Source organism: Tursiops truncatus, chromosome 16 (assembly GCF_011762595.2).
Source record: "Tursiops truncatus isolate mTurTru1 chromosome 16, mTurTru1.mat.Y, whole genome shotgun sequence".
NCBI lineage: Eukaryota > Metazoa > Chordata > Mammalia > Artiodactyla > Delphinidae > Tursiops > Tursiops truncatus.
The window spans coordinates 60,555,354-60,579,172 of record NC_047049.1 but is presented as its reverse complement, the minus strand read 5'-3'; the positions used below and the strand labels follow the sequence as shown (position 1 = coordinate 60,579,172).

The 23,819-nt window shown below is 51.2% G+C and overlaps 1 protein-coding gene across 1 annotated transcript in view; it reads left to right on the top strand.

Annotated features, from left to right (window-relative positions):
• LOC101316782 (cadherin-23) overlaps positions 1-23,819 on the top strand; it is a 387,052-nt gene that overhangs the window by 19,852 nt on the left and 343,381 nt on the right. The window lies entirely within an intron of this gene.

Genomic DNA, 23,819 nt, shown 5'->3' with positions numbered 1-23,819 from the left:
TCCATACGGGAGTCGTCCAGAGAGTGAGGGTCCTGAGGATCAGAGACTTCCTGGCCGTCCAGGAGGTGGGCAGGGAAGGCTTCTGGGAGATGGCGGGGCTTGGAAAATGGGCTTCAGCAGAGAGCAGGGAGGGCAGTGGGCAATGGCAGGAGAGAGGACAGGGTGAGCCTAGGCCAGGGGATGGGGAGGTCTGAAGAGCAGAGTGAGTGGCCCATAGAACAGATGAGTCAAAGCGTGGTCTGTTTAACCAGTCTCCTGTTGAGGAGACGTAACTCCCCCCAATGCTCCCCTTCCCCCCGTTATAAAGGGTGCCGCACTAATCAGCCTTGTACCCACCTCTGTGTATTTTGCCAGCTGAGATAGAGGCTATGTCGGGAAGAGAGGTTGGGATGACGCCCAAAGGTATGCTGGGCCTGATTTCTTAGGGTGAGAGGCTTGGGGGCTTTGAATGCCACCCTGATGCTTCCCCTTAATTCTTCATGTCAGGCGACATGAAAATGGGAACAAGCTCTTTTCTGGGGTAGTTTGACTGCAATAGGGCCCAGAGGTGGGAGGCGGGGCCAGCTGCCTCCCTCTTTACAGGACATTGGGTCTTCTGGTGTGTGACTAATGGGGCCAGGGTTGGGGCTCAGACCTTGGGGACGGCAGCTCTTGCTTATTGTCCCCCCAGTCCAGGCTGTGGACGTGCCCAGGGGCGTTGCCTTCTCTCTGCCCCGCAGTCTGCAGCCAGGGCGGGTTCTGTGGGTGGCACACAGGTCCCACTTTGGAAGGGCCCAACCCCGTTTGAAGCTCTGTCACCACCCTTCTATGGAATGCATGCTGGCAGATTAACAAGAGAGGCAGCCCCTCTGTGTACCCATGTGGAAAGAGCTCCAGGATATATTTTTAAAAGCAAAAAATCAAGTTATAGAACAATATGTGAAGTGTGACTCTATTTATAAACAACAAATATTTCTTAAAATCACACACACACACATGCAACCTTATTATTCAGTTTTCCCCCCTACTGACTGGTTATATCCATCCATTTACGATTCTTCTAGGGTTAGCCTAGAGATAGAGCAGGCATCCTTGACTTACTAACGTTTACCACACATCACGTTTTCACCCATGTCCCAGACAATGCAAGGGCCTTAGAACATTCTAACTCCATTTACCCCCTTCCTGACTCATGTGCTATTGTGTATTTTAATTTTCTCTCGTATTTTAAACATTAGTTGTATTGTTTCATACAACCAAGATTCATTTGTATTTATCCATATTTCCCTTTCTGTTGCCCTTCTTTCCTTCCCGAATATCCAAGCTTCCATCTGGGACCACTTTCCTTCTGCCTGGAGCCTCCCCTTTATATTTATTTTTATATTTGAACCATTCATATGGTTCAAAAGAAGAGAAGTGTTCTATGATAGATGTCTCTCTCTCCCACCCCTGCCCCCAGCCCCAAACTATATATTTGCATGTGTATATAGAACATTACTTGGAAGGATACACACCAAATTGAGAGGGTTGGCTTGTCTGTGTGGTCTGAAACGTCTGCGAGGATAATGTATTCCTGTCTCCTGTGTGCAAAGGAAAGTCAGGACCCGGGACAGGCAGCCAGGAGACCCAGTCTTTTCTGACTGACAGCGTCTCACTGTGTCTGTCAGTGCGCACAGCCTCTCTGCATTATCTGGGTCCTCTTTTGATCCTTGCCCCAGCCCTTTGGGCCAGGAGGGGCAAGGTTCCCCATTTCCAGGACAGCTAATGCCCATGGCTCCTGGGTACCATTTTATATTCATCAACTCATTCAGTTCTCACAACAACTATACTAGCATTGTCACCATTTTACAGATGAGCAAACTGAGGCAAAGAGAGGTTCAAGAACTTCTCTGCCACAGAGCCAGGATTCAGACTAAACCCAAACAGCCCAACTCCAGAGCCCAAGCTATTACTAACTCCATTTTACTGATGAGGAAATGGAGGCCCCAAAAGGTTGAGCCATATGCTCTAATTCACACAGTCAGTAGCTGCAGAGCAAGAACTCATATCTGTGGTCTGGGGGTCGATACCCATACCCCACCCCCCAAGACCAGCGGTTTTCCTCTGCACATTAGAATCACCCAGGGAGCTTTCAAAAACATCTATGTGTAGATGTTAGCCCAGACCAGTCAAATCCGAATCTCTGATCCTATGTTTACATCCCCGGCCCTCCTCCCAGGAGCTTCTAAAGTGTAGCCAGGGTTGAGAACCGCTTCCCCGGGCCCACAGGTAGGCAGGGCTTGGGACCTCACTGCTTGGGTTTAGTTTCATTCAGACTTTGCCCCCAGTGACCTTGGGCAACCTGCTTTTACATTTCTGTTCTGGCTCTGTTTCCTCATCTGTCAGATTGGATCATTAGAGTGTCTTCTTCATGGAGGACCGAGTGAGAAAATCCATGCAAAGCACTTGGAACAGAGTCTGGAAAAAAATCATTTTAAACTGATGGCATTACTATTACTATTATTATTATTACTGTCTGTGTAGCTCTGTAGGGAGCCTGCCCGTCTCCCCTCAGGCTCTCCGGCTGTGAAGGCACCTTGAGGTGTGAACTGCCTGGTCTTGAAAGGCGTCCTCTAGCTGCAGGGTGCCCGTGTCAGTGTTAGCTGGCTGGATGTCGAGGCTTTGGCACTCTTTGAGAAGCCCAGCCCTGCCCATTGTGTGCAGGGGCTGCAGCAAGCACATGCCTGGAGAACCAGGGACCTGCTTCTGTGCGCTGAGTCCAGGCTCTGATTATGGTGCTGATGCTACTCATAGGCAGGACATGCTATGCTGGGCTGTGCGGAGAGCAATCGCCCATGGCGGGGAGTGGCGGACAGGGCTCCAGCTGCCCCCAGAGAAAGACAGAGGGCCCTGGGTGGAGGGCCCCTCCGAGAGGCAGGGCGGGGGACCCTGGCAGAGCAGGGGGCCCCGTGCCCACTTCCTACCAGTGCCCAGAGCACATGGTGCCAGTCCATGCCACCAAGTGCCATTCGCACCAATGCATAATTCATGCGCCCATGTGCCAATCTGTGCCAGCTTTAATTAGCTCCTAACTTTTTGTCATTCATTTTGCTGTGAATACCTTATAAATAAATGATGGGAGAGGGGAGCAGGGAGTGGGGCAGGAGCGTGAGGGGAGGAGCCTGGCTCCTTAGGCCTCATGGAGGAGAGAGAAACTTTCTGTAGAGGGGGCTAGCGAAGCCATGCCCGCGGGGGTTCCCTGGGGGCCCCCGACTCTGCAGATGTGTGGCCCCAGCCCACCCTGTTCGCCTTCCGGCCTCGCTCATTCACAAGCTGCATCCAGCCGCCACAGCTGTGCGAAGCTCTGAGGGCCCACAAACTAAACTCAGGAGCACACATGCTTGGTTTATGGTGGCAGGCGCTGCCCCAGGAGAGGGGAGCGGGCAGATGCAGACAGGAAGTAACACAGGGCTCCGCACCAGCTCAGGGCTGGGAATAGAGGGGGAGTAGGAAACGGCCGAAGTGGGAAAGGGACGCTGTTATGGAGGGTGCCCAGAGGAGAGGCATTTATGTGCGCTAAAAATAATAATCGGCGCTCACGGGGAGGAGAGACTTGTTTTTGAGTGTTGTTTTATTTTCACAGTTTATAAAGCACTTGAGTGTGTGTTTTTCTCTTTCGACCTGAACGGCAACCTTGGGAGGGATTCAGGGAGGCTGGGGGCTATGCGCCCATTGACTGCTGAGGAAACTGAGGCCCAGACAAGTTGGCTAAGACCCAGGTCCACTGCATTCTATCTCCTGAGCCTTGCATTACACCCCCCTGCCTCGCCTCCATTCCTGGAGAAGAAAGGAGGGGTGGAAAGCTCCCCAGTGGGGCCGGGGTGCCAAGGGGCCGAGGGGGAAGCCGATTCAGTCCCAGGTGGTTTAATAGGATGGACAGATTGAAAAGAGCAGATCTGGATTCCCTCTCCCTCCTTTCCTCCTGTCCTTTCTCATTGAGAGTGCCAGTGGGTCAGCAGATTATTTGGTATTTTAGGGATACAGAGACAGCGAAGGGGAGATGCCCATTCCTCCAAGATGCCAGCCCAGGGCCACTGTGGGACGGTGCAGTCTCTTCCTCTCCATCCTTTAGTTCATCGTGCTTTTCAGTATTATCATGCATCATACTGGACATCTTCGCCTCCAAGCCCATCCGCCCCCACCACCAGCTTCATTTGCTCAGTGATCCCCAGGCCCAGGTGTGGCATACCAGGCCCTTCATGGTCCGGCCCTTACCCCTCTCCTGAGACTCCTCTCTCACCTCTCCCAGCACACCTTGGTCCAGCCCTACTGCCCCACTACCTGAAGCCTCTAAAGTGTGTGATGCCCCTGTGACTTTGTACACACACAGCCCCCTCTACCACAGATGCCCTTGCTGGCCTTATCTGGCCAGGATCACTCATCTTCCAAGGCTCTGCTTTCGTGGTCCCTCCCCTTGGAAGTCTTCCCCAGTCTCCTTGGTTAGGGTGGACTGTACCCTTCTTGGGGGTCCCTCTGTCACTGCTGAACCTGGTCCTGGCCTCAAGAATGGCAGCGTCTTATGCCTATATCTGTCATTCCAACTGGACTGTAGCTTCTCTGAGGACCAGAATAATGTCATATGCTTCTCTGTGTTCTTAGCACCCAGTCCAGAGCCTGGAACACTATGGACCCTCCAGGAAACCTCGCTAGATGAATGAACAAAGACATGGTCCCCGTCTTTGAGGATCCTAAAATCAAATGTGTCTCTGAGCTAAAGATGAACTTGAACCCACTACAGAGATGTGGCCACTCCTGGAAATACCTGGACAAGGTCATTCCGATATGGAAGGAGCCAGTATATCAATTCTTTCTTTTCCTTCTTTCCTTCCTCCCCTCCCTTCTTTCCTTCCCTCTCTCTTACCCTTCCTTCCTTCCTCCCTCCCTCCCTCCCTCCCTCCCTCCCTCCCTCCCTTCCTCCCTCCCTTCTTTCCTTCCTTCCTTCCTTCCTTCCTTCCCTTCTTTCTTAAATCTTGGGAAAGGGGGGATGGAGGTACTCTGGCAATGCTGACCCCATGTTGTACTGTAATCCCCTACAACTGACAGGAGAATCCTCAATATGGTCCATACCAGGCAGGGTTCTCATGGTTGCCAGCACCAGAAATAAGCTCTGGCTAATTGATTCAGAAAATGACTTTACTAGTTAGATAAGACGGAGTGCTTGCAGAATCAAACAGAGGCTGCAGGACAGGCCCAGAAAACAGACAGGAACCAAAGGAGGCAGGTGGCCAAGAATGCAGCTGAGAATGAAGCCCAGGTGCTGTCGGTCACGGTGTGGTACCTTCCATAACTTCTAAACTATTTCTAAACTTTGTGATTCTCTTCAAGGTTCAAAGTTGAGAGGGGAGCTTCTGATTGGCTGGCCGGGGCCTTGTGCTCTGCCCTGTGGCCAGGAGGTGAGATGATGGAGGACCTTCCCTTTTAGTTGTTACAGTTAAAGCAGGGCCTGGTCCTTCCTCAGGGGGGAGCTCCCCTCAGTAGGACAGGGGTTTGCATGATGCTGGGCCCTGGGCAGGTTGCATGTCTATGGTTCTTTACGGTTGTCAAAGTGCTCTCACACTGCCCCAGGAGGAAGCCTGGGCAGATGCCATGACCTCAGTTACAGAAATGGAAACCAGAGCTCAGAGAGGCTGAGAGACTTGTCCAAAGCCACATGAAGTGGTAAGAGGTGCCCCAAAGGTTTGGGGGGAGAGGCAAAGGTTTCCTAAGGAAAGGCAGGTGGGGAGAACTCTGAGCTGTTGGTGGACAACCCTGACATAGTTTGAGAGATGGAAACCCTAGCCAGGAAGAACTTGATTTACCTGTCTGTCTCCCTCTTGGACTGGGACTGCCTCAAAGACAGGGCTGCCTGGTATTCACAGTTGTGTCCCTAGTGTGCGGTACTGGCTTGTTCCCCTCAGATCCATTCCCTGCTCTCCTCTGCTGTGCTTCGAATCATAGCAGGGCTGACCCCACATCCCACCTGAGTCTGCAGCTTCTGGCTGGGGCTGGCCAAAGGGAGGCACTGGGGGGAGGCCAGAGGGCTGGGGGAAGGGAGAAATCAGGGTATCTCTTCTTCACACTTGACCTTAAGCAGTGTCTCTGGCAGTAGCTGTGTCTCCAGCTCCCACCAGCCAGGTCCACTGTGGTCCCATCTTCCGCTGCGTGACCCTGATCCTGGTGACTCTGCTTCCTCCCTTCATCCCTCCAGCCTGGGGGGCTAGCAAGTTTCTGCTGTTGCTGAACTCTGGGTTACCTCACCATCCCCCATTTGAATTCTCAGCTCTTCCATCACTGTGCAACCAAATTTGCTTTGAATCCCGTCACACTCAGAGCAGTTCTGTGGGCTGGCTGCACTCGGATAGACATCCAGGTTCCTAGCACGGTGTTTGGCACAGAGTGGGCACTTGACAAATGCTTGTGGAATAAAAGTGGCGGCCAATGAGGTTCTGTGAACAGAAGTATGATGCCCACATTGGAGGAGGTGATGGTCTCCCTGAATTCAGTGCTGTTTTGTTCATGTGTAAAATGACTACAGACAGGCTGAGGAGTCACCGTTTAAGACAGAAGGTGGCAAACCAGAAAGAAAGAAGGTTTGGGGATTGGAGAAACTTTGAAAAGCACCTCCTCTAGTACTTTCATTTTGTGAATGAGGAGCAGGAAGCAAAGGGAGGTCGTGTCTACCCAAAACCAGATAGAGAACAGTCTGATATTCAGAACCCACATCTCCCAACTCCTGGCTCCATCACCCTGTCTTAAACTGTGACCCCCTGAGACCTGTCAGACCGCATCTCCGGCTCTGCCCTGTGTCCTCAAGCCCCAGACTCATGTGTCTAATGGCCTACCTGACATCTGCATTCAGTCATCTCACACTCGACACATCCCGGGGAAGGGGGGCTTTTGCTCCTTTCCCCGTGGTGGTCCTCTTCCCTTTTGCTCCGCATCTCAGGAAACAGCACCCTGTCCATCTACTTCCACAAGCCAGAAACCTGGGGTCTCCTTGACACCACCCTCTGTCTCACCCTATAATCACTTCCTCTCCTAGTCCTGTAGATATTTACCTCCTGAATATCCCTTCTTTCCACTTCAGCACCACCACCCCAGGCCAGGACTCCGACACCTGGACAGCTGCAGTAGCCCACAGAGGTGTGAGCTCCAAGAGGGCGGGGATATGTGCACACACACTTGTGTGTGTGTTTTGTTCACTGATGTGTCCCACGTGTCAAGATTCACAGGGGTTAGCAACTTTTTTGTAAAGGGCCAGATAGTAAATATTTTAGGCTTTGCGGGCTGTGGAGTCTCTCTGCTGCAACTCCCTAACTCTGCAGTTGTACTGTGACAGGAGCCATAGCCTGGTGGGCATGTCTGTGTTCCACTAAAGCTTTCTGTCCAAAGTGGGGGGCAAGATGGATTTGGCCTGAAAGCTGCAGTTTGCTGTTCCTGGTTGAGAAGTTCCTGCCACACAGTAGATAAGTAAATATTTCTAATTGAAGAACTATGCTCTTATCATCTATTACCTGCCAATCAATTCCCCATTTTCCCAACTACAAATCAGATCATGACACTTCCACTCCTCCACCTCCATCCCAACCATCTGCTTCAAAGCCTCCACTCTTAGGATAGAGATCAAATCCTGATTAAGGCCAACACGCCCTGCACAGTCTGGCCCTTTCTCCCACTGTGGCTTTGCACTCACCGTCCTCCTCACCCTTCCAGTGCTACGGCCTCTCTGGCCTTCCTTCACTTCCTTATGTATGCCAGTTCCTTCCTACCACAGGGCCTTTGCACATGCTGTTTCTTCCGCCTAAAATCAACTCTCTCTCCATCGCTTATCCTTCAGATCTCAGCTCAGTGTTACCTCCTCCAGGAAATCTTCCCTGATCCCCTAGGCCAGGTACCATTAAAACACTCCTTTTCCTAGCATTGATTCTGACTCTAATTTTCCCTGTTTATGTGTTTCACTGACTGTCTGTTTTCCCCATTAGAGGAGCTCTGCAAGGTACAACGACCAAGCCTATTTTTTTTTCTCCATCACATCCCCAGAACCTATTTCCATTAGCTAGCACATAGTAGCAGTAATGAATGAATGGTAAAGAACAGGAGCTTTGGAATCAGGCAGATTCTAGGTTTGGTACCTGACTCTACCACATGGGTAAACTCACTCACCTCCCTAAAGCCCATTTTATTGTTGTAAAGCCAGGCTAATGACAGGACCTACCAGAAAGGCTATGTTGAGGACAGAATGAACTGAGGCGGGAAGTCTCAGCCCAGAGCCTGGATCTAGGCGGCTGTTGTCAATATGCTGACAGTACGGCAACAGTGACAGCTCCAGACATCCCATCACATGAGAAATAGTGAAAAGCATGTCAGAATGTTTAGCCCTGGGAAGTAAAGACTACGGCCAGGGGATGACCCCTTCAACTATGCGAATATGGACTCTTCCTGACGCCAGCTGTCTGGAAAAGTCAAGAAATCTCCATCCCTACATAGGTGCAGAAAGAAGCTGCGAGACCATTATGCAGGTATGCAGCAGAAGGCTCTCCTGCCTGGACGGGGGTGCTCAGGTGACATCAAGGGTCTCTTCCAATCCGGGGTTCTCATTTGTAAGCAACTGGGGGCATTCTGAGCTCGACTGATGGGAGAGGGCGCAGATTGGAGAGCATGAGTGGGGTGGGCGAAGGCAGCTAGTTGAGCCAAGCGCAGGTAAGTGGCCCCAAGGGCTAGACGGACAGGCCGCTCAGTGCGGCTCTGGGAGCAGAGAGGGGGCGCTTAAAGCCAACAGATGGCGCAGGCTCACCTAGGCCAGGCGCCCGCTCGCTCGTTCTAGCTTCCCGGGAGCGTTTCCCCGTTCCGCCGGAGACGCGGGGCCGGCGGGAGGCGGGCCAGGCCCCTACCCCTCTTCGGGACAGGGAGGCTCTGCGGAGCACGGCTCCGGCACGCACCTGGGGCCGCTTCCTCCTGCTTCCTCCTTGCCCGATTGGGGGATTCGTCGAGTTGCCACAGCAGCCGGTGCCATGACATCGGCAGAGGGCAGCTTCGCCAGTACTGAAATATACACGCCCTGAGCGCCTGGCCGGGCTTCGCAACGCTTCCGGGGGTCCGAGCGGGGCCAAGGGGGGCGGGTTCAGGGATCCTGGCGCCCATGGTGAAGGAGGGTGGCGACGGGGCGCGGCCGGGCGGGCGGGGGCTGGGCTAGGCGGGAGGTGAGGGAGGGAGCGTCAGGAGGCGGGGTCTGGGTGGCGGGGGCCGAGCAGGGCGGAGGAAGCGAGGGAAAGTTGATCGCGGACTTGAGCTGCGGAGACGGCTCGGGAGAGAGGGACGCGGGCTGCGGGAGCGATGCTTGGTGAGAAGACGCGTCCGACGGCTACCGGGCGCTGAGCCGGGCGGGGCGGGGCGGGGCAGCCCGGCCCTGGGCATGGATCGCAGGGGTGCCGAGCCTCGGGACGATTGGGGTGCGCGTCGCCTGAGCCCGCTGCGCGCCTGAAGTTGTGGCCCGCAAGCGGCCAACAGCGAGCAGACGGCCCAAGGGGACCCCGGAGCGGCCAGCACGCCGCGGATGAGCCTTCGCGCCGGCAGCGAGACGCGGCGGTGGTCAGCATCCGAGCGGGCGGCCTGCGGGGGCCGATCCAGCGGAGAGCAGAGCCCAAGGCGCGGCGCGGCGCCGCTCCGCACACGCACACGGTACCAAGAGTCGCGCATCGCCCCTTCCCTCCCCGCTTCCCTCTCCTCCACGCCGTTCACCCGCCACGCGGTGGGAAAGTTGGAGCCGTGGGGTTGCGACCGCAGGCGCTGAACCACTTGTTCTTGGCGCGGCCATCGCCCGTGGCGGGCGCCCGGGACCTCCTTCCATCCCGGGCCCCTAGCCAGCATTCTGCGTCCCGCTCCGAGCCCGCGGTCGGACGCGCGGCAACTTTGATTCCTGGGAACTCGTATTTCCTCCGCGTTGGCCTTGGGAGGAAAGGCACTCCACTCCCCACCCCGGGTCCTGGACCCGCGAACATTCGAGCGCTTTGCTTTCCGCCCCTCAGAGAGGGTCTGGGTCTAGGGTGGGGAGAATTTCGGGGGCAAAGAGGGCGTTGGGATCCGATCCCCTCTCCTTCTGCGCCCTGGGTCCCCTTTTGGACAGTGGAGACGGGGTGGGGCATACCCCCACCGCGGGCTAGGCATCGGCACTGGAGGGACCTAAAGTCACGTAGCTCTCCCCTCCCCTCGTCGCCTCTCAGTGCCCGCGAGAGACCTCAGAGGACTCCTGCAACCTCCCCAGTCCGGTCCGGCTATGGGAAGAGGCGCCCTTCGCGGAGCAGGGAGTCTTGTGCGGCTCGCCCTTTACCTCCCCAATCCCCGTGCAGGCCCGCCACGGGCCGTGCTGGTTGTCCCCAGGGACTTGCGCTCAGGGGCGCAGCCCGTGCCTTCCCTGCAGGTCAGCCCGGGACGCGTGCAGAGCCCGTGCGTTCCAAGGTGGTGGCGGCACCAGCCGGCGGGCACTCAGTGCCTTGCTTTCCCGGACCGGACACCCAGAGCGGCTGCCTCCGTGCCTCGGGCGGAGATCCTGTGCCCTAGCCGCCGGCCACCGCCCTACTGCGACTCCAGCCCAGAGCCCTTGCGCCGTCAGCGGCCCACTGGGGGCAAATTAGCCTTTCCTGGGTATAGCACGCCTCACCCTCCCCAGTAATTCGGAAAGCAGCGCCTGCTTCTTTTCCATACTTTGCCCTCTCAGACAAGAGCAGGCGTTGACCCTTACCTTTCAGCCACTTAGCAAGTACCCCCACCCCAATGTGGATTTTGAAATAAGCTGGAGACGCCCAGGAGAACTGTTGTGTGTGTGTGTGTGTGTGTGTGTGTGTGTGCGTGTGTGGCGTGTTGGGTGGAGTCTGACTGTTGCATAGGGGAGAATTAGGCTGCATGGGGTGGGGTGGGCTTGAAGAGCTGGCTGGTGCCAGGTGAGAGGTGCTGATGAGTCAGCCCGTGGTGGGGGAGAGTGGACTTGGAGTTCATGTTTGGTTCATGGTGCAAGGGTAGGTGCACTGCAGTCAGCACCTATGAGTGTGGTCAGCACCTATGAGCCTGGGGAACCAGATGTCACTCTGCTGCAGAGGGGGCTGGGAGAGGCCCCTTAGCTGGGGGAACTGGGATGCTTGGTGGTGTCTGGGGAAGGTGGGAAGGCAGAGTGCCTGAAAGGCAGAGAGGGAGAGTACCCCGTGGGCTGGAAAGGTGGCACTACAGAGGTGACTGGTGTGACAGGGAGGCTCTGCTCTGGGTGGTAGAGAGCTAAGAGGGTGTGGGAGGCCCAGAGATGACATCCTGGCCTCATCTGGGCTGGGGCCCCATACACGTCTCTCTCCGCCTTCCTGACCCCCCAAACAGCTGGGCTTCTCACATCTGCTTACCAAAAGGCTTGATTTGAAGGTTATGATGGTGAATGGTCCTGGTTGCCTCCAACATAGCTCCTCCACCCAGCAAGGGACCTTACCTGCAAATTCACCATTTGAAGTTCATTTTCTCGAGCTTAGTATTTTAAAGGGTGCCTTTCTGAAGTCCTAATTTAAAATGCACATACTTCTGGGAGGTGAAGGTCTAGTAGAGCCTTGCTACCCTGAGTGTGGCCTGTGGACGTGCGGCAGCAGCATCACCTGGGAGCTTGTTAGAAAGACAGTTGCACTCTACCCCTGACCTCTTGAATCAGAATCTATGTTTGACAAGATCCTTGAGTGATTTGTTTTCTCAGTAAAGTTTAAGAAGCCCTGGTCCATAGTACCTTCTCGGGAATGAGCATTTCACAGCCCCTTGGTGCAGAAAGAGTGTCGAAAAGGGCAGTGGATAAGAATGTAGGTTTGAGAATGAGACTGGAAGTTCTTTTCCTGGAGATTTATGGTAGGGTTGGGTCCACAATCCACTGCTGGCTCCTTGTGGGTATTCCCTGCTAATGCCAGGAGGGTATCTGTGTTTTAGGGATCTTTAGACAGATTCAAGTAGCAGCTCAGCTTTCCGTGCAGTTGAAACATTACCACGTGTGAGGCATATGGGCAGTAGGAAGTGGGCAGAGGGGGTAGGGTTGTGGAAGCCGGATAAGCTGCTCTGCCTCTAGGAGGCCTGGGGCTGGGTAGATGTTGTCCCTTAAGGGGAAAGAATTAAGTAACTGTCCTCCACTTCATCTGTCCCTCCCAAATGGGTGGAATGACCCACTGATCACACCTCTTCGCGGCCCTCAGGACTTACGCAGAGGGAGCTGCGCAAATGCTAATTTGGGGTAGCCCGCAGAGGAGATGATAACAACCAAGCTCCACTCGTAGCCCCCCTCCACCAGCCCAGGCTGGACATCCCATTTCTGATGCCCTGGTGCCATGGGAGGTCCCTAGCTCCGAGGAGGAAGGATGATGCCAAGGCACCGTGGCAAGGCACCAGTCCTGGTCCTATGGAGGAACAATGGTGACCCTGAAGCCATCAGGGCTGGCCTCATAGTGGAGATCTGAAGGACTGCAGAGGAATTTGGATCAGAGCCTTGGTGAGGCCAGTGGTATCACAGGTGAAAAGTCATGGCATGACTCATGCACCCCAGCCCTGCCAAAAGAGGACTGCCCTTCCTCTCTGCTGGCCTCTTGGCCAGGGGCAGAGCGGCAAGGTGGAGCCGTGGGAGGGCACGGATCAGCATGGCCATGGGCCTAACAGACAGTGATGCTCATGTGAAAGATTCCTTCATTGGTGAGTTCAAAAGCAACTAGGTCAATAAAAGTCCTACTGTTTCCTAGGACCCTCAGGTTTAAAAAAGAATGCAGTTTTACAATGTAAATGTGGTTTCTTTTTAAGTTAATTTAATTGCCTTTGTTCATTTCTTTTGATTTTGAGCCTTGCTTTGAGTTTTCCTTGGCCCTGGGCAGTCTTGTTTGTCCATTTAATAGGTGAGCAAGGTCATTCATTGAGTTGGACCCTGCCGCATGGGTTATTTCAGGATGGGATTATCTTGCCTCCAGTGGAAAAGAAGTGGGGACGGGATCGGGCCCTTCTGTGCTCTAGCCTCCTGCACCTGTGTGGGTGATACCATCAGTCAGGCCTTCACGGACCCTGGCATGGGGGTGGGGTGCCTCTCCAGCTGGGCCTCCCTCCCTCACTGCCCTTCCGTCGCACTTTTCACTACTCTGCAGTGGTCTGGCCCCTCACTAGACAGTGAGCTTCTTCAGCACAAGCTGTATCTTCTTGCTCCTTGTATCCCCAGGGACTGGTGCTCAGTCACCGTCCATTGACTAAATGGCTATTACATTGGCATTTGGTGTGCCTATAACCAGTTTCAACTATTCACGTTGGTTCCTTTCAAGACTGGGTAGCTAAAGCCCATCTTCCTGTATTCTGGTGTCTAGGCAAATGCCCTTGGAGTAGAGATCTCAAACTCACATGCCCAGAGGGGCTAGGAAGCTGACCAAAGACTAAAGCAGCACCAAATATAAGACAATAGGGCGCGGTGGGGACCGCGGAGAACGGAAGAGCACAGGCCCCAAGTAAAAGGCACAGCTGTAGTCAAAACCCACCTATACGGCAGAAGTCAAAATGATGGTTACTCCACGGCGTGATGACTAGGGCTCAAGGGGTGCTTCTGCAGTGCTGGAAATTTCCATACCTCGATCTGCATATCTACAATAGTGGTGAGTGATCATTTATGCAGAAGAGTCAATTCAGAAGAATTAGAGCATTTATGGAGATAAATAAAACCATATTTATTTTGGTTCAATAGGAAAATAGCCTTATTGAATTGCATAAGGCAGAAAATGCATATTCTTACCAACTTTATTGACTAGAAGGGTGTCAGTGAGAAACTTGGCATATTTAAGAAGTAGCCACATGGAGATGGCTTTCTAGCCTTTCACTGTGAAATCTAATCTGGTTCTGTCTCGGGCAGCGGGACGGGCTGCGGCTGCTGCTCCTTGCTGGGTGTGGATTTGGGTCTCGGCGTTCGTGCTCTTGGGGCTCTGTGTTACCTCGTCAGTGAAAGTCCGTGTGGCTCAGTGTATGGCCGGGAGATCAGGACTCTTAGACATCTGTCCTCAGCCCCTCGGGCCTCAGGCGGTGACACGGAGAGTGACACAGCAGGCTCGGGCTTAGCGTTCGTATTTTTGATCTTTCCTTTGCATGGTCTAAAACCTCACGCAAGAGTCGGTTATTATTATGATCGTAAGCCTGTTCCCTTCATGATTTTTGTGAGGCGGCTTGGAGGCAGACAGAGCTGGAGTTGAATGCTAGCTCTTGTACTCCTGAGCGCTGAAGCCTTGCCCAGGCCTTAGTTTTCTCAGTGGTTAAATGGGAATAATTTCCAATTATATCGTAGGCTTGTTGTCAGCAGTAATCAGAAGAAAACTCTACAGAAGCCTTTTGTGCAGGGCCTGGCACACGGTACACGTGCAGAATGTAATAGCTTTTATTATTATCCCTTTAGATTCAGTCACACGTTAGGCATATTGTATTCAAGCAAAGAAGTGAAACCTCCCCTTATTTTGAGAGCTGGACAATCTATAGGTTCATAAATTGAATTCTGCCTAAAGATGTGTGTGTGTGTGTGTGTGTGTGTGTGTGTGTGTGTGTGTGGTCATGGTCTTTCATTTTGCATTACACATTTAAAGAAAAAAACAGCATTTTCATAATAAAAATCTAGATATTGACATTTCTGGCTGGAACCGGCAACATTGGGTCTGTGTTCCCAACTGGCAGTGATCTGTTGGGGCTGAGTTGCAGCCGCCCCTTTTATTTATTTGTGTTTTATTTAAAATTTTTTTGATTGAGGATTACATACATACAATAAGGTAAACAGCTCTTAAATGAAAGTGGCGGATTTTTGCATATGTGTGCACGTGTGTAACCCCAGCTGGATCGGATGCATCCCTCGTGCCTTGGCAGGGCTCCCTCAGGCCCCCTCCTGCTCCAGAAGTAACCACTATTCTGACTTCGCTCTGACTTGTGTCACACATGTGAGTTTTGCAGGTGAGCTTACAACCTTCAGTTCTCCACAGTCTCCACCGTTGCCTGTCGTCTCACATTTGACCCTGCTTTACTCATTTGCACTGAATCTTGGCCCCTTTAGCCATTTGAGTTTGTGACCCGCCAAGGGCTGAAGGGTCCTTAGAGACTAGCTGGACGTACCATGTTACAGCTGCGGAAACTGAGACTCACAGTTGGGGAGTGGGCTTATTCCAGACCCTCTCCCTGGGTGAGGTGGGCCTGGGTGGTGGCCAATCAAGGGCAGAGCCTGGCTTCTCCCACCCCAGCAAGAGGCCAGGCAGACCCCCATCTCTTGGAGCCCAGCAGCCCAGGGCCTGACCCTGCAATCACAGTCACCCAGAGCCTCCCACAGGCTGATCAGCCTAAGAGGGAGGGAGTCTGTCCTGGAGATGCATCTTCCCCAAGGCAGGCTGTTAGCAGCACGGCCTTCCTCTTTAAAGGCCATGCTCCATTTGGAGAGGACCTGCAATGCCATTTGTGACAAGGGCCCTGTGTACCACCTTGATTGTGTCTGTTTCTGAAAGAAGACTGTAATTTGGGAGCCAGTGAAATCAAGGGAGGGAAGTAGAAGAGAGAGCAAGAGAGAGAGAGGGAGGGAAGAGAGAGAAAACAAAAGGGGTGGCTGGGACCATGTCTGGGTCTTCATTTGTAGCACTGGTCCCGTCCCCAAGAAATGCTGGCTTCCCTGGGACTCAGGTCAGGGTGGGCTGGGTCCCTCCAAGGACCACCCTTTAGCTCTGCCCCTCTTTTCTTCTGCTCTTTGCCAACAGAGCTAAAAGCCTCATCATCCTGTCCCAGGCTTACCCAGGGCTTCACTCTCCAGCCCTCTGCATCCCTTCCCTGGCTCTGACCTGCCTTTGCCCTAGGAGGAGGCTGATTTTGCCCTTTTCTCCTGGGGCCAAGAGAGCTGATATTATCTCCCGGGAGCAGTGGTGACAGAACTCTAAGCCAGGCCTCTCTCTGCCCCTTCTACAGACGCCTGAAGCTTTGTCTTAGGAGAGGCATGGGTGGACTGCCACAGGAAAACCAGCACATACTGGATAGTGGGGCAGGAGGTCCTTCCAAACCCATCCTCCTTGTGTTTTAGGGTCCCACATCCACTGCTGGTGAGACCTTTCATTCAGGCATTCAGTCAACCAATACAGAGCATCACCTGTGTACCAGGCTCTGCCTAGTAGGTGGGGATTCATGATGAGTGTCTAGAGCAGTGCTGTCCAGTAGAAATATAATGCAGGCCACAGATGCAAGTCACATATGTAGATTTAAATTTTCTGGTAGCCACTTTAAAAAACTTAAAAGAAATAGGTGAAATGATTAAAAAAATTTTTATTATTTTTTTTAATACAGCAGGTTCTTATTAGTTATCTATTTTATACATATTAGTGTATGTATGTCAGTCCCAATCTCCCAGTTCATCCCACCAGCCCCCCCACTGCTTTCCCCCCTTGGTGTCCATACGTTTGTTCTCTACAGCTGTGTCTCTATTTCTGCCTTGCAAGCTGGTTCGTCTGTACCACTTTTCTAGATTCCACATATATGTGTTAATATACGATATTCGTTTTTCTGACTTGCTTCACTCTGTATGACAGTCTCTAGGTCCATCCACGTCTCAGCAACTGACCCAATTTCATTCCTTTTTATGGCTGAGTAATATTCCATTGTATATATGTACCACATCTTCTTTATCCATTTGTCTGTCGATGAAGAAATAGGTGAAATGATTTTTGATAATCTGTTTTATTTAACCCATTATATCCAAAATATTATCATTTAACATATAATCAGTGTAACAAACTATTAATGAGACATTTACATACTTAAAAAAATTAAGTCTTTGGAATTTGGTGTGTGTTTGGCATTTACAGCACATCTCAATTTGGACTTGACACATTTCAAGTGTTCGATGGCCACGTGTGGCTGGTGGCTACTGTATTGAACTGGGGGAGACAGATAATAAATACACACCCAAGACAATCGCAGATGGTCAGGAATGCTACAGAGGAAACAGAGAGGGTAATTGACATGCTAAAGGTGGACGATAGGGTGGCCTGGGAAGGCCTCTTGGAGGATGGGAAGATGTGGTCCATCTCCATGGACCTGAGCCCTGGCAGGGCTAGGGAGAGGAGTGGAAAGTGGGGAAGGGCCCATGTGTCCACAGGCAGCCCCCCCCAGTTGCTGAGCATGGGATGAAATATCCCCTTCTCCATAGAAGACCCCAGTGGAGGGGGCCCGGAATGGATAACAGTATTTTAGAAAAGCACCTTATCTGTGGGGTGTGCGTGCGTGCGTGTTTGTGTGTGTGTTTCCCCCATCTTTTCTGCACACTGTCTGTGAGAAGGATAAGGATTAAGTTCATCTTCCTGTTGCTTTTTTTTTTTTTTTTTTTTTTTTTGCGGTACGTGGGACTCTCACTGTTGTGGCCTCTCCCGTTGCGGAGCACAGGTTCCAGACGCGCAGGCTCAGCGGCCATGGCTCACGGGCCCAGCCGCTCCGCGGCATGTGGGATCCTCCCGGACCAGGGCACGAACCCATGTCCCCGGCATCGGCAGGTGGACTCTCAACCACTGCGCCACCAGGGAAGCCCCGGAAATCCAGATTTTAAAGTACAAAATTTTATTTTAAATGTTAGCAACCAATTGAAGTGAAAACACTGTGAAGCCATGCATTCATCGATCAAATATTTACTGAGCCCCTACTGTGTGCCAAGCACTGTTCTAGGCCTCTGGGGTCAGTCAGTGGCTCCTGTGCTTGTGTAATGTATGTCAGGAAAGCCGCTCAGCAAGCTGCATGTGGCCCATGGATGACCAGTTTACGTGTGACCTTTGCCATAGAGTATCAGGGCTGACAATGATAACAGGAAGCATTTATTAAGCACTTACTGTGTGCCAGGCCTTGGGCTTAGCACTTCATATAAAATCCCTCATTTAGTCCTGACAACAACTCTATGAGATAAGGACTTCTGTTACTTGTATTTTAAAGCTGAGAAATCAGGCACAGAGAGGTTAAGCAGTTTACTCAGAGTCACAGAGCTAGCAGGTGGCGCGGTGGGATTTGAGCCCAGGCAGTCTGAGTCCTTAATCCTCACTCTGTTCTTCTCTCAGTACTGCACTTAGAGAAGGCCAGAGCCAGATCCCTGACTAGACAGATAGAAACTGAGTCCAGAAAGGACAACTGACCCCCATTGGGTCTGTGCGGAGACAGTGACAGGGCCGGGCTTTCAATCCAGGCCTGTCAGGTATGTTTATTGCTGTGTGGACTTCACGTGTGATTGATCCTGGGTTGGGGTTGGACATTCAGGTGCCTACAGCTCCCACACGCTTAAGAGCAGGGCTGGGCAATGATTTAACATCCATGGGAGTAAATGAGGGGGGGCAGCTCACGAGCTTAGAGGCTACAGGTCATCTACCCGGATCAGGTTGCCCCATCTGGGAAGGCCATGTACTTCATTGCTCTCTGCACTTGCCCGGACTGGAGACCCCAGCTCTTCCACCTGTAAAACCAGGGGGTCGAATGCAATGACTCCTGTCATTTAATCTCTGCCTCACACCTTTCCCCCTACTATTGACCAGGCTGGCTGGCTAGCTGCCCTCAGTATTTCTGGCCAAGCATTAATCCTAAACTGACCTTGGTCTGGACTCTGGGTCCTTTCCTGAGTGACTGGAGGACCCTGGACTCATCTTGTGGTTTCCTCGTGTTGGTGTACCAGTGTGGTAACCTCACCGTGAGGCAGGGGAATATGTGTGAATGCTGAAGAAAGATGCCCCTGGCCGGCATGTGAAGACTGCAGTGACAGTCCTGCATTGACTCAAGTGCTTTCATCCTCTGAGCCACAGTTTCCTCATCTGTGAAGTAGAAGGAAAAACCGTTCTGGCCAATCCATTGATTCAGGAGGAAGGGGCTCTCATGAGATATAGGAAAGTGCTTGGCTAAATGAATTGTGATAAATAGACATTGCAGTAAATAAATCAATATTTATGAGTCATCACTATGTATTAATGACTTGAACTATGCAGGATTTACAAGAGATATGCAGATAGATATTTAAATAACATGAACATCTCTAAATCCAACAGCAGTGTCTTTTTTTTTTTTTTTTTTTTTTTTTTTTAATTTTTATTTATTTATTTATTTATTTTGGGCTGCGTTGGGTCTTTGTTGCTGCCTGCGGGCTTTCTCTAGTTGCGGCGAGCGGGGGCTACTCTTCGTTGTGGTGCGCGGGCTTCTCATTGTGGTGGCTTCTCTTGCTGAGGAGCACGGGCTCTAGGCGCGCGGGCCTCAGCAGCCGTGGCACGTGGGCTCTAGAGCGCAGACTCAGCAGCTGTAGCTCACGGGCTCAGTTGCTCCACGGCACGCGGGATCCTCCCGGGCCAGGGCTCGAACCCGTGTCCCCTGCATTGGCAGGCGGATCCCTAACCACTGCGCCACCAGGGAAGCCCCCAACAGCAGTGTCTTTGAATGGCTTGATGGCTTCTGTCCACTCTAGCAACTTGACACCCATCTTTGGGGGAAAGTGTACAAGTCAACAAATCAAGGGACTACTGTTTTCGGGACACTGTGCAAGGCACACTAAGGTATAGAAAGAGACAAGTCCAAGAACTTTCACGGCTATTCAGAGTACCATATTTGGGCCAGTCAATTTGGGGGTGTGTGTGTGTGTATGAGAGAGAGGGCAGTGGGAGAGAGAGAGAGAGAGAGGGAGCACACGAGCCCTGTAGCCGGTCCCCTTTGGGGATTTCAGCATCTCGTGCGTCCCTGACACAGCTAAGGTTTTCCTTCTATGCTCTTCCTCACTGAACCCAAAGCTCTCCCTTCACCTGAGGTGCCGTGTAGAGTGTGAAGTGAAGTGCTGGGGGCTGAGTTAGCACTGGGACGGCTGCATCCTGGGAAGGAGACAGGAAGGCCATGGGGTGTACAGAGTGGGGGTAGACCTACCGGGCTGGCTGACCTGCCAAGCCGAGCCTGAGGGCTGTTGGAAACTGGAGCTCAGGCCGGAATAAGGGAGCCCATGAATAATACAGCGGGAGGGAGGCTGTTAACTAGGTGACCTCGTTGCACCTGCGTGTTTCACAGCTTCCTGGGGAGCTGCTGCGGGGTGGGGGGCGGGGGGTGGGGGGTGGGGCAGGTGTTGGCGAGGGCAGAGGGGAGAGTGAAAGGCCGGGTGGTGACACAGCTCCTTCGTTTTCCTTCCCGCTCTCCTTTCAACTGTCCGGCTCAGAAGTTCTTTGTACTAACAGCTCTATCTCGTTCTTTGTACTAACAGCTCTACCTCCTTCTGGCTTTGACCCAGACGGCCTTGACCGTGTGCGCATGCGTGAGTGTGTGCGTGCGCGAGTGTGTGCGTGTGCGCATTCACACACAGGTGCGCTGGAGCCGGTAACTGGGATGTTCCTGAGCAAAAGCTGAGCGTGAGGCTGGGCCTTCTCCCGTGCCCTGCCCACCAGGCCTGATTTCCGGGTCTGTTTGCTAAACTGGGCGTCAGGCCTGTCTCTGGCCCCCCGGCGCTGATGTGCTGTGTCATCTTTGCCAAGGTGGCCCCCTCTCTGGGCCACTTCTGGCCGCCACGGACAATGCAGGCTTCTGGGCCAGGACTGTGTGGTGTCCCAAGATTTGGGCCTCTGACGAGGGGAGCACCGTTTGATGTAAGTTAGGGGTAGGTAACCCTGACTTTCTCTTCTAATGCTCTGGGGGTCTGTCATTTTTAGTGTTTGTCACTGGGGCCTGTTTACAGCCACCCAGACTTGGCACAAAGGAGCCGCCCTAGCTCCCATACCTCCCAGTGAAGCAAAGAAAGCCTCTGGGCAGAGATGGGGGCCATTTTAGGACAGAGCGGAGGGAGATGAGCTTAAATTGCAGCAGGAGAGCAGAAAGGCAGACCCACGGAGAAACTGGTTGAGCAGTGTGTCAGGTGAGCAGCGGAGAAAGGTGAGATGCTGCACTCCATTCCCAGAGGAGGCTGACTTTACCTGGCTTTACCTTCCAAGGAGCTGTTTCCAGACCCCTGGCCTGGGACTGGGAGGCAGAGGACCCCTGGCCAGTGCCTGGGACAGGACCAGGAGCCCTGGCCTCCACCTCCTCCTTTATCCTGAGTGTTGTCAGCAGGGGCCTGACCCCTGAGGAGGTCCCAGACCCTCCTCCCCAGGTCTGGGAAGGGACTTTTCCCCAAAGCCACACTCTGGCTTTAGCCTGCTTCCTCAGGCTTAGGGAGCCCAGGCCCAGTGCCTGCTACCCTCTTAGAACTGGGCTTTCAAGAGGTTGTACACCTCCATACACACACACCTCTCTGCACAGACTCGTAGACACATTTGCCTGTCTGGACGAGATGGGGAACACCTCCTCCTTGGGCCTGGTCTGGGTGTATGTGGCCAGGGCTACAGGCACCAGGTTTCATCTGTGGGCCTATTCCTCAACAAGGAGAGTATTTCTATCTCTGAGCCAAACTACCCAGGTTCAAATCCTAGCTCTTCCAATGATTAGCTGTGTTACCTTTGGCACTTCAATTAGTCATGCTGTTCTTTAGTTTTCTCATCTAGAAAATCAGGGTAATAATAGTACCTACCTCAAAGTGTTATTGGGAGGATTAAATGAGTTATTGCCTGTAAAATGCTTAGAAGAAGTGCCTGCCATATAGTCAATGCTCAAGAAATGCTGCTATGCTGCTGTTCTCCTCAGCTGTTAGTTATTATGCTGCTGTTCTCCTCAGCTGTTAGTTATTATGCTACTGTTATTCTCAGCTCCTGCGTTCTGGAGGCTCACAGTCTTGCAGGCTGCCTGAGGGTGCCAGGAGTAACTATTATGCCTGTGATAAAGGCTATGTATCTAGAGGTTCAAAGGAGGTGGGGGTGGGGTCTGGGTTGGTGGGGAGCAGTCTTGGAAGGCTTCATGGAGGAAGAGGCGCCCTTGTTCAGAGGCTGTGGCTTCTCTCTGTGCCCACTGGCACTGTGCTCCCATGGTAGAAGGGCAAGAAGAGAGGCAGGGTGGTGCAGTGGTTAGTAGCATTGATGCTGGTCCCAAGTCAACTGGAACTTTTTTAGTCAGCTTTGTAATTGCAGTATAACACATATGGAAAAGTGTACAAGTAATCCATGTACAGCTTGAATTATCACAAAGTGACCACTGCCCTATAACTGCCACCCAAACCAAGAAAAAATAAATTACCAGAAGCCATCTCTCTGTCCTTAGTCAAAGGTAACTTCTATCCTGACTCCTAATAGCATGCATTCATTTTGCCTATTTTGAACTTCATAGAAATTCAGTCATACCGTATTTTCTCTTGGCAATGTTTTCTTCTACTCAACTTATTTGTGAGATTCATCACATTTGTTTGTTCTCATTACTGTATAGGTTTCCATTGTGTGAATATACCACAGTTTACCCATACTATTGTTGATGGACAATTGGATTGCTTCTAGTTTTTGGCTATTGTGGAAAAGGCTGTTCGTAACATTTGTCGTGTGTTTTGTGGTGTACATATATGTGTATGCAATTCGGTTGGGTATATTTGTTCTTTTTACCAATACAAGCTTTATAGTGTAATTACTAGTTTATATATATAGTCTTGATATCTAGTAGTATAAATTCTCTAGCTTTATTCTTCTTCGACACTTTTGTTTACTTTTGGCTCTTTGCATTTCCATATGAATTTAGAATCAACTTTTGAAATTCCACAAAAGCTCTGCTGAGATTTGATCGGGACTGCATCACCAATATGTAGATCAATTTGAGAAAAATTGACATCTTTATAATACTGAGTTTCTGATCCACGAACGAAATATACTCCTCCATTTTCCTAGATCTTAATGAATTTCTTTCAAGGATGCTTTTTAGTTGTCTGTGTAGAGGTCTTACACTTCTTTCATTAGATTGATTTCTATGTGTTTTATGTTTTTTGATACAATTGTAAGTGATATTTGAAGGTTTTTATTTTCATTTCTAATTAATTGTTTCTGGCATATAGAAGTACCATTGATTTTTAAAATATTGACCTGTATCCAACAATCTTTGTTAAATCTACTTATTGAATCTGATAGTTTATCTATAGAATCCTTGATTTTTTAACATGCACAATCATGTATTCAATAAATAATAACGATTTTATATCTTCTTTTCCAATATTGATATCTTTTTTCTTGTCTTATTGGAATGGCTAGGCCTTCCAGCATAATATTGCATTGAAGTGGTGATAGTGGGCATCCTTATTTTGATTCTGGTATCGAGAAAGCTTTCAATATTTCATCATTACGTACAGCGTTTGCTGTAGGTTTTTTGTAGATGTCATTTATCATATTAGGGAAATTTTCTTCCATTATGTTTTTCAAAACTATGGGAAAATATATATAACATAAAATTTACCATTTTAGCCACTTTAAGTGTACATTTCATTGGCATTAATAACATTCAGAATGTTGTGCAACCACTACCACTATCCCTTTCCAAACTTTTAATCATCTCAAACAGAAACTCTGTAAACTCTATACCCATTGAACAATAACTCCCCATTTTCTCTCCCTCCAGCCCCTGGTAACTTCTATTTTCTGTCTCTTATGAATGTGCCTGTTTCTAGGTATCTTGTACAAGTGGAATCATATAATATTTATCATTTTGTGTCTGGCTTATTTCACTTAGCATGTTTTCAGGGTTCATTCATGTTTAGCATGTCTCGGAACTTCATTCCTTTTTAAGGTTGAATAATAATTAAATTATATGCGTATACCATACCTCATTTATCTGTGCATCCATTGATGTCATTTGGATTGTTTCCACTTTCTGGCTATTGTGAATAATGCTGCTAAGAACATCACTATACAAATATCTGTTTGAGTCCCTGCTCTCAGCTCTTTTGAGTA